The 10,737-nt window shown below is 43.7% G+C and overlaps 2 long non-coding RNA genes across 5 annotated transcripts; one reads left to right on the top strand and one right to left on the bottom strand.

The window, feature by feature from the left end:
* Window positions 1-3,961: 3,961 nt before the first annotated feature.
* Window positions 3,962-10,534, top strand: LOC128775599 (uncharacterized). Of its 4 annotated transcripts, XR_008420421.1 has the most exons (8): window positions 3,962-4,370; window positions 4,478-4,513; window positions 4,595-4,662; window positions 4,785-4,880; window positions 6,035-6,117; window positions 7,989-8,332; window positions 8,752-8,822; window positions 10,346-10,534. It is a non-coding gene; the product is annotated as an uncharacterized LOC128775599 (long non-coding RNA). The 4 variants fall into 4 exon arrangements; XR_008420422.1 differs by lacking the exon at window positions 4,595-4,662; XR_008420423.1 differs by lacking the exon at window positions 6,035-6,117.
* LOC128775600 (uncharacterized) lies at window positions 8,325-9,870 on the bottom strand. The gene is made up of 3 exons (XR_008420425.1): window positions 9,735-9,870; window positions 9,478-9,556; window positions 8,325-8,435 (listed from the first exon to the last, which is right to left on the bottom strand). It is a non-coding gene; the product is annotated as an uncharacterized LOC128775600 (long non-coding RNA).
* Window positions 10,535-10,737: the final 203 nt, after the last annotated feature.

Below are 10,737 nucleotides of genomic sequence, written 5' to 3'. Positions count from 1 at the left end.
TACCACAGTAGAGAGTGGGCCTCTGGGAGCCAAACCTCTTTCTGACCAATGAGCTGGAATTTTACTAGGACTGCCAAGATGGGTTTTGCTATTTCAAGGACTAGGAGTTATCTTTTATTTTCACAACTAGGTAATTATCACATCATTCAACTCTGCCCTCCAAGATATGTAGAAAATACCCAAATATAGTTGAGAGAGAAAGGCTGATAGCCAAAGTGTATAATCCTTTCAATTTAAAAAACTATGTTTAAATTTTTCTTTATGATTTTTTTAAATTTTAGTGAGAAGGGGCATGCAAGTGGGGAAGAGGGGCAGAGGGAAAGAGAGAGAATCTTAAGCAGGATTCATGCTCAGTGTGGAGCCCAACACAGGTCTGGATCGCATGATTCTACAATCATGACCTGACCCAAAATCAAGAGTCTGATGCTCAACTGACTGAGCCACCCAGGTACTCCATAGTCTCTTTCTCTCTGAATGCTGAATAGTGGATTTTCAATGTGAATGGGGGGATAAACACACATACATACATACATACATATGTATACCACTAAGAAAGCCATTTATGAGTTGTTAGACATGAACTATTTTCCACCATCTTTGTCTTCTAGTTATATTCATGCCTCAAGGTGTTTGTTCATTGCAATGTACCATCTTGCTGTGTGAGGTACAAATTGTTTTGTGATCAGTTTTCCTTGAAAGTCTTTCCTCATATCTGCCTTAACCACAAGATGCAAATGTTGAATTCGAGGATGTAGAGCTAAGAACCTTGAGGTCCAATAACTATCAACTAGAAGGTATATTTTCTGTTGGGGAGAAATCCCCATATGATGGCAATGACTTTGCATTGGTAAGGGAAATAATACTTTCATGCCTTCATGGTTTTGCCCTTTTTCTGTCTCACCAAAATCAAGACTCAGGTCATGTGCACATTTATCAAAAAAACACCTTTTCTTCCCCCCAGAAAATAAAAAGGCCCTGGAGGACAAGTGTAGTGCATTGAGGTGTGTGAAAGCCACAAAGGAAGCAAAATTCAAACAGCTGAAGGAGAAAGCACATAACCTGGAAGAATTCTATGAACAAAGAAAATTGCCTACAAAAAAGTAAGATGGGGGCGCCTGGGTGGCTCAGTGGGTTGAACGTCCAATTTTGGCTAAAGTCATGATCTCATGGTCCATGAGTTCGAGCCCCACATCGGGCTCTGTGCTGACAGTTCAGAGCCTGGAGCTTACTTTGGATTCTCTATCTCCCTCTGCCCCTCCCCAACTCGCACTCTGTCTCTATTAAAAATGAATAAACATTAAAAAAATTTAGAAAAGTAAGATGTTCATGTGAGAACCGTCACAAGGACTGCATTGTAAGGGAGAACGTGGCAGCCAGTAGAGAAAATTATATTTCTTTTGGAACTGGGCCCAGAGTATTTTTGCCCAATGCATTCAGTAGAATTGTGCCTTCCCTTCCTACCTTGCTTTCTGTAACATAACCTGAATTTTCCTTTCTGTCCTAAGTGCTTGTCACACATTGTGTCATGTATTTGGGGTGGAAGAGGGAAGGTATCATCGTTAATAACTTTAATACCTGGATCCACTCTGGATCCACCTACACTGTCCTATAGGTTTCAATTGCATCACACTGTTTTGTCACCCAGCAATTAGGTCATTTTTGTTCAGGACCAGACATGGGTCAAAATGTGTGGGGAAAAAATGGAATTATCTTGCTGCAGAAACAATGGAAGTTGCTTTCTGGAAAGTGGGTACGGGTACCAGCAGTACTGGATCCCTGCATCCATTCTACCAGTGAGATTTTTCACTGCAGGCCCAATCCCTCAGAAAGTCAAGTTTTTTCCTGTTCCCTGATTTTTTAAGTGTAACTCTTCTGAGTCTTGTTCAAAGCCCGCAGCTTCACTAGGACTCATCTTTGCTGGCTGCCCCTGAACTACACTTGTTTACTTCTAAGTCTGTGCCCATAAAGTTGTTCAGCTTCTTTCCCATTCACATGTATGCCCCCCACATCAATGATGAGTCCTAGGGAGTTTGGGTCCAACTCCCCGGCTGGCTTTGTCCTGGGCTTCCTTCTCCATCTTGGTCTTGTGTGTCTTCGTGGGGTTGTTAGATATTTGGTGCATTCAGTCACATGTTTCCTCCTTTGTATAGTATTTCCTTTTGTTCTCAGGAGGAGATGGGGGACTTTAGAGTCCCTCACTCATGTTGGAAAGTGAAGTCTTCCTTCTCTTCCCTGGAGACTCACCTTTATGTTAGTCCTTCCCACAGCTGGGGTTAGGGCTTGCTCTGTCTCACTGGCATCTTGTTTTTGTTAATTCGTAAGCTCTTTCTGTGAGTGGGTACAGCACCCTGACCACCTCTCTATATTCAACCCCTTACAACAGAGCCACTACATTATAACCACTCCAGAAAGCATTTGCTGAAGGACTGCCTGAGAGGCCAGAAGGAAATGCATGTGACTTTCTTTGTCTAGTGCTTTTGTGTCATTTTCTAGGAGATTTTCAATTTTGCATGTGATTCTTGAGTACATCAAGTGTCAAGTTGAAACTGTCTCAATCAACACCACAAAGAAAATAGTCTGAGGGCAACACAGCAACCCAGCCTTGCCAAGCATTGCCTTTTGCTGCCTTCACTATCAATGGAATGAGTCTTGTTAAAGTAGATTTGGCTCCATGAAGTTGAGAGTTTTCCATCTGAAATCTGTTTCCTGGAAGTAAACCCAGACTGTGTGACAGTTCATATCAGGTTGTACTTCAGGAGATGATGTTGTTCTAAGATTGGCCTTTTGAAGGCGGAGGCAGGGGTTGCAGTCCTGAACTCTAGTGATGTCTGGGAGTGAGCTGCAATGTTAGTGAAACCATATCCTGGAAGGTCGTCTTTCAGGTGATTGCTAGTGTCATGGTACAACTTTTGGACTGAGAATCAGGGCTCCCCATAAAGGTGTAAGACTAGTGATGATCCCCTGCTACATCCTAATGGGTACAGTTAGTCAGATATGGTTTTTCACTCACTGATGAAATGAGTCTTCACCATCTCAAACAAAAGACCAACTCTGGGAAGGCACAAAGTACAATGTTATTTGATGACTTTATGATAAAGGAGAGGAAACAGAGAACTAGAAAGACAGTTCCAATAGCAGAGACATGGCAGCAGACAGCAGTTTAATTTTCGTTAACTTAAATGGAGTGTTCATTTCTCTGATTGTGTTGTCAGTTTGTGCATTTATGGGAGAGGTGGGGGAAGGGATATTTGCATAGGCCTTCAGGAGTGCTGGGAGGCAAAAAGGGGGAACTTCTGGACCTTGGTCCTGACTGTGTATATATCTTTCCCATCTTAGGAAGCTGAAAATGACACTGAACTGGTGGCAAAGAAGAATCAGCTGGCAGCTGCTGGTAAAATTTGAAAATAGCTACAGAAGGGGTGCCTGGGTGGCTCAGTCGTTTAAGCGTCCAACTTCAGCTCAGGTCATAATTTCACAGTCTGTGAGTTTGAGCCTCGCATCAGGCTCTGTGCTGACGGGTCAGAGCCTGGAGCCTGCTTCGGATTCTGTTACGGCTCTCTCTGTCCCTCCCCCACTCATGCATGTGCTCACTCTCTCTCTGTCTCAAAAATAAATAAACATTAAAAAAAGAGAAAATACCTACAGAAGAAATAAACAAGTACAAGTGAATTCAGCTACTAATTACCAGCAGCTCATGAAGCCTCTGTTCATTTTTTTGTTTTTAATCTTTTTGCAGTGTTTAAAGTCAACATATGCATAGAGTATTAACAGATAAAAAAGGTAAGTTTTAGAAAGAACAAAACAATTAAGTTTCTAAGCATTTGCGGATCTCAAGTAGTGGCCAGACTGTGTGGAAACTTTGTCCATGCTAACATTCCTCGGGCGTGGTGTCAATTGTCATACTCTGTAGGAAAGCGGTGTGTCATACAATGAATCATACCCAATCAACATGGTAGTGCCATTTCATGGCCCTCGTCTTTGCAACCCTGGGAAACATGGTGAGGATATAAGTTATAGAAGAATAGAGGTTTATGATAAAAGACACTTGTCACATGATGAGTTAGGGAAAGATTGGAAATGGGAAGGAATTCTATGAACTCTAAACCCTACGGGCATGGAATAATGAGTAAGGAAAGGATGTAACAATAGTTTTGATCCTACTGTACATTGATAATCATGTGAAAAGTGTTCCATGTGTAAGAATAAATTGTATCAGGGGACAGATATGAGGTTGTTGGGAACGTGGGCAGATTATTTAAAATCATACCCAATATTGGGCCTTATCTGACAGAGCAATTGTAACTCACAGGCAACAAATTGAACAAACATGGGAACAGCTGCAGCAGGCAGAGCTCACCTTTAGATACCAGGTAACCTGAGTTCTGCCTGACATACTGAACCCTTAGCACCTCATGCAGGTGAGTGTAGTGGTCCTTGGAATCCCTAACCATGGGCTTTTCATTGTTGGCTTTTTCAGATTGCAGTTCATGAGAAGAATGCTCAGGACAACGAGGTAAGTATTTTCTTTTTTCCTCCTCTTTCTTTGGTGCACAGTCTGGCAAGACTGAAGGTGGATGTGTTGTTTCTCCCCCAGATCAAGACTCAGATGTGGGACAGGGAGATGGCAGAGCAGGGCAGGGACATTGCCTACTTGAAATACAGGTGTGGTCATTTGACTTGCGTTTTTATGGGTGTTTCCAGGGATGATGCCCCACACTGTTTGTTGTCTCTAGACGATGTGGTGTTGCAACTCTTATAGAAGTCCATTATTTTTCTGTATCCAGGACTGGACAGGATGGAAGCAAAGAGGCTGCCTGAGGGATACACAAGGCAGAAACCAATGGCTGCAAAACCAGAGATGTAGAACCCTCCCAGGAGAGGTAAGGAGCACGTTGTGATGTGCCGCAGTCTAATTTCTGCTGTGCAGCCTGTTCCTGTGGATGATCATCATGTGGTCTGGAAAGAATCACAAGCACTAAGGACAGCAGGTGGTCTCAAGGGGTGACAGAAGGGTGTTCTCCTCTGGTGCCACAGGCAGTGAGGCACTTGTCCCTGTGACTGGTGGAGCTCATGACCTCCTCTGACTGTGACCCTCCCACCTCCTCTAGCATCCCCCTGTCTGAAGAGCCTGGAAAGGATGACAGGACATGGGCCTCATCCTTCTTCCCACCTGGACTCAATGTGAAGACTTTAGTTTATTTGAGAAGAAGGTCATTTATTCACTATTTTTAACTGTGTTTATTTTTGTTTGTTTCTGTGAACTGTAGCCCTACATCCCTAAATTCAAATTCCATATAGCTTAGCTTAGTCCTCTGATGTTATCAGTGCAACTCTGCATCTTCACTGCTAAATTCTCATAGTTTTCCTTTTCTCAATAGTGTAAAATTAGTCTTTCATCATATAATAACTGCTCTCATGTGGAAGGCCGCTTATAGATAAGCTGAGAGATTGAACAATTTGCCTGAAGTCTGAAGAAATGCACCCTTCTTGAGGATTCATTGAGGATATACACCAAGCCAGTATTCTAAATTTTATTCTTTTTTTTTTTTAAGTTAATTTATTTTGAGAAAGGCAGAGACAGAATGCCAAGCAGGCTCCACACTGTCAGTGAGGAACCCAACACTGGGCTTGAATTCACAAGCTGTGAGATCATGACCTGAGCCAAAATCAAGAGTCGGATGCTTAATACAAGCACCCTCATATTTATTCTTGATGTGTAATGAAATCGTGATTTCCCATGATGTATACTGAGAAACCTCTGTTTTACTGATGAATTCTAAATTGCTAGTTGTGCCTGACCTGTCCACAGTTATTTGATTAATTACAAAACAACATGAACTAGGGCACTGTGAGGAATTTATCAGGGTGAGGGGATGGTTCTCCCCCTTATCCTTGGGGGTCACCTGAGGCATGTGGAATACCCTCTGCCTCTGGTCAGGGACTTGTGTGTTGGGAAAAGTTTAAGATATTTGAGGAATGAGATGAGGGATTGTTTTCATCCTCTAAAAGCAGAATAAACCTGTGTCCCTTCTAGGGTCTTTAGTAGATCGAGAAACTGCTAAAACCTCTGTGAGTTACAGCGGCTCTGATGGTACCAAGAATGCAGACAAGGACAAGGTAAATACCGGGGCCATTCTCAGTTGTAACTCTTTTGGGAAACCCTCATCTTTATGTACAGCACGCTCTCCTGGCCTTGTCTCATTTTGTGTTTTTTTTTTTTTTGTTTTTTTTTTAATTTTTATTTATTTATTTTTTTTTCTTTTTATTTTTTATTTTTTTAATATATGAAATTTACTGTCAAATTGGTTTCCATACAACACCCAGTGCTCATCCCAAAAGGTGCCCTCCTCAATACCCATCACCCACCCTGCCCTCCCTCCCACCCTATCCTCCCTCCCACCCCCCATCAACCCTCAGTTTGTTCTCAGTTTTTAACAGTCTCTAATGCTTTGGCTCTCTCCCACTCTAACCTCTTTTTTTTTTTTTCCCTTCCCCTCCCCCATGGGTTTCTGTTATGTTTCTCAGGATCCACATAAGAGTGAAACCATATGGTATCTGTCTTTCTCTGTATGGCTTATTTCACTTAGCATCACACTCTCCAGTTCCATCCATGTTGCTACAAAAGCTGGCCTTGTCTCATTTTGCGTGATGTGTGATATGTCTGTCTGTTCTTTGTTTTCCAAATGCACACTCATAACCCAGGAGCCCACAGGCTTCTCAATTATTAGTCTGTCAGCTTTCTGTGCTAAGTTTAGAAGCCCAGAACGCTTAGAGACTGAGTACCTTAAGGTTTCTCTGTGAGTTTTGGGAAATAATGAGAGGAGGATGACCCCACACTCCAAACAGAAGTCTCCTGGCCTGGGTGACCCCTTCCAGACCTCACCTCTGTGGGAACAGTGTGGCTGCTGTGTCTTCCTTTCCTGATTCTAGCTAGGAGATGAACCTGTTAGAAATGACATCATGTCTCCAACTTTATATTTTGTGCCCTGTGCCATTTAGAGTGGTCCTAGATAAAGTCAATGTCGTCACTCATCACCTTCCCATCTTAGTTGGTAAATGACTTGTCTGGAATCCTTCCAGCTATACCTTAGGTAAAAATAATTTGCACACTGTGTCCTTCAATTGTGTTTATATGAGTAGTTTCTGGTTGTGTCCCCAGTCACTGTTAGAGCTGATACAGTCTCATGACACATACCAGGAGTTTTATACCAAAATGCTTGCATGAAATCTGTAATGTGAATTTCTCCATCTTCTTTTCTGTTGCACATAATTACTCTGTGTCCAGTAGTATGCTTAAAGTCAGAATTCCCTATGAATTAAGATGAACACATCTGAGCTTTGTCGACATTCACCACAAGTAACTTGTTCCTCACAGAAGACTCTCATTCCCCTGCAAGATCCCAGGCATCCTCCACTCCCCAGAGGTCTCAGAGGCCTTTGACAACACTTCAAGAGGGAAGACTCCTTTCTCAGGGAGAGGAACAGAGAAGGCACAGTGAGGGTCTGGCTGCAGAACTTTTTGCCAGGAGTGGCTGTGATTCCATGAGCAGAATATGAGCCATGTATTCCCACTCATTTTTTTTGGTTGGTGTGTTCTTAATATACCAAAAGCAGAGCATCTGGAGTCGCCGTAGAGGAGGGATGCAGGGTGAACCTGGACATCGATGGCTGCCTGTCTGGAGAATGCTACTTCATTAGTCTGTAATTACTTCTGTTAACCCTCTAGGACAGGATGCTTGCCATTTTACTTCTGCAGACATGGGCAGTGATGTGTGGTGGCAGTAGGTTACCCTTTTACATTTACTACCCCAAGCTGTAGGTGGTATCCAGTGGCAGGGAGAGAGTTTTCAGGTACTGATGCTACTCTCTTGGATCCTGGTGGCAGAGAAGGTGGCAGGTGCTGACACATTCTTCTCTGGGTTACAGCTGCTTTTGGTATTGGTTCTCTTGTCTGGCATATGGATGTAGCTGTCACTTCTGTTCTGCAGGGCAGTCTGGATCCTGGGGACCTCCTCCGTTAACTGGACGATTCTGCATGCCCTACCTTAGAGACGCTCCACCCCCATGGACTATTAGGCATGTCCACCTCCTGAACCCTGCTGGCCCTGGGGCCACCCAGAACCCCTCCACCTGCAACACTTGGTAAGATGATCTGAGCACTAGGAGGTGACTTGTAAAACACACTCACCTTATTTTTGTTGCTGTTAGGTCTTGGGCCAAGGTGCAGAGGCGGTACCACAGACCATTGTGATGCAAGGGGAATGTGTCTGCTGCCATTACCACATTCCTCAAGTTTCTCAGGATCTCATCTTTGTCATTTCCCCCACCATGTGTTGGTACAGGCGTCTCTTGTGGAGAAGGAATGGGGCCATATGCAGAAAAGCAGACATAGCGCTTCAGCAGAAATGCCCTGTACACAGTCCACATGCTGGGATCTGTGAGGCATGAGGCACAATGTAATGTATGTCCATATAGTTGTGTCCCCAGCCATCCATAGTTGCTCGATGAGTGATGAATACATCTGAATCAGGGCTTTTAGGTTATAAGGGCTTCAAGTTATAAGGGATGGTTCTTCAACTTCTTCTTGGGGACCACCTGAGGCATATGGGACACCCTGTGCATGTGATTTGGGATCTGACTGGGGCAGAGTTTAAGTTGTCGGAAGTATGAGGGGAGTGGTTTTTGTTTTTGATCTCCAAACATTCTACTCAAAACAGAATACACCTCCATCCCTTCTAGGGCTTTTTGCAGGTCCAGAAGCAGGTGTCACACCCAAGAGTGACATCAACACTGGCTCTGCCAAAACTGCTGAGAAGCACAAAGTAAATGCTGTGGCCATTTTTCATTCTAAGTCTTTTCGGACAGCCACATCTTTCTGTACAAGACACTCTCCTGCCATTGTCTCTGGTTTGTGTGTCATATGGTATGTCTGCTGGTTTTGTTTTTTTCCCAAATGCAAAACGTTTACCGCTGAGTCTACGGGCTTCCCTGTTTTCCACCTGGCATCTGTTTGTGGTAACTTGAGCAGCTATGCGTGCCTAAGGGTGGGGACCATAGGGCTTTTCCAATGTGTTTCTGGGATAAATGAAGGAGGATGGCACTCCATTCCACTTGGAAGTCTCCTACCTTGCCTCATTCTTTGTGGATCTCCTCAGTGTAGAATCATTGATCTTGCTGTTTCTTCCTCTCCTGTTTCCTTCTATTGAGGGTTTTACCGTGGTCAGAGAAATCTGTGGGTATCCTTACAATTTGAAAATGCAAACTGCCTTCACTCCAACTTATATTTTTCTATGTGTCATTTAGAATGGTCTTAGACAAAATAAATTTCATACCCATCAGCATTTTGGTAAACATGCTGTCCAGAATCCCTGCAAGTGTGCCCTGGGCATAAATACTCTGAACTACAAGAGATGGCATATTTGTCATAGAAAACATGCACTGAAACTTAAGTTTTGAAGAGAAAAAATCCAAAATTACCTGTGTGGCAAGTCCCCACCGTGTCCTTCATTTGTGTTCACATGAGCACATTCTCTCGTGTCCTGTGTCACAGGTACAGCTAAAACATGGAAACTTACACCAGACATCAAAGTGCATTTGTGTTAATTTTGTCTTTTAGAATTTCAGCTCACTTTTCCCGAGGACATAATTACTGTGCAAAATATACTGCACTTAAGCTGAGAAGTACCTCCGCAGTAAAATAAATTAGCTGAACCCAACTAACATGTATAGGTTACCTGTGTCTCTAAGAGCATGCTTTCCCAGGTCCTCTGCAGGCCCTCAGGATCCCCATCTCCCCATGTGTCTCTGTGCCCATGGATAGCACTTCCAGAAAGGAGGAGACCCCATTGTCAGGACAGAAGTAGTTTGGGCACAGGCTTAGAGGCAGAGCTTTGAGCCACGAGGGCTGTGTTTCCATGTGTGGACACTGGCATTGTCATTCCTTCTCATTCTGTAGTTCTTCACATACACCATAAACAGCCTCTGTGGTGAAGGGGGATGAAGGGTGGAGGGTGATCCTGGACACAGATGTCTTCCTATCTGGAATATGCTACTTTGTTAATTTGGGATTCAGTCCATAAATCTTCTAGGAAAAGGGCCCTTGCTGTTTCTACGTTTCCAGACACGTGGAGACGCTAGTTTATCCCAATCACATCCATTCCCCACCCCAAAGCTGTAAGTGGAACCCAAAGTATGGGTAGAGATTTTGGCGCTGATGCTGCACTCTTGGAACCTGGTGGTGGGGAAGCTAGTAGGATATGAGCACTGCTTCTTTGGCTTTCCGCTTTTTGCTGGTGTTGGTGCTCTGTTTTGTCCTATGAACATACCTATCATTTCTTTTCCGCAGGCTATTTTGTATGCAAGAGGGCCTGGTCCTTTCCCAGGATCACCTTGCAGGCTGTACCCCATGGACCACCCTTCACCAGTCATGGGCTATAGGCCACTTCCCCCTCCTCCACCAGCTTCTCCACCTACTCTATTTGTTAAGATGACCTGAACTGGATGAGTGGCTGGTAAAGTATATTCATCTTCTTCATGACTGACTTTGTGGCAATGATATAGAGATGGTCGTGAGTCTTGGCAATCCAACTACAAACTGCCTGAGGACACTGTAACATATCTCAAGTTTCTCAGGACATACACACAATGGGCAGTGTCCTTTCCCAGTAATACGGTGAGCTATATGTTTCTCTTGTCAAATGAAAGAGGATTTTTTACACAAAAGCAGACGTGTCAGCA

The sequence above is a fragment of the Panthera pardus genome, unplaced genomic scaffold, assembly GCF_024362965.1.
Source record: "Panthera pardus isolate Hobbes unplaced genomic scaffold, ASM2436296v1 HiC_scaffold_8, whole genome shotgun sequence".
NCBI classification, from domain to species: domain Eukaryota; kingdom Metazoa; phylum Chordata; class Mammalia; order Carnivora; family Felidae; genus Panthera; species Panthera pardus.
Note: the sequence above shows the minus strand (reverse complement) of the source record. Positions and strands in the feature narration are given on the sequence as shown.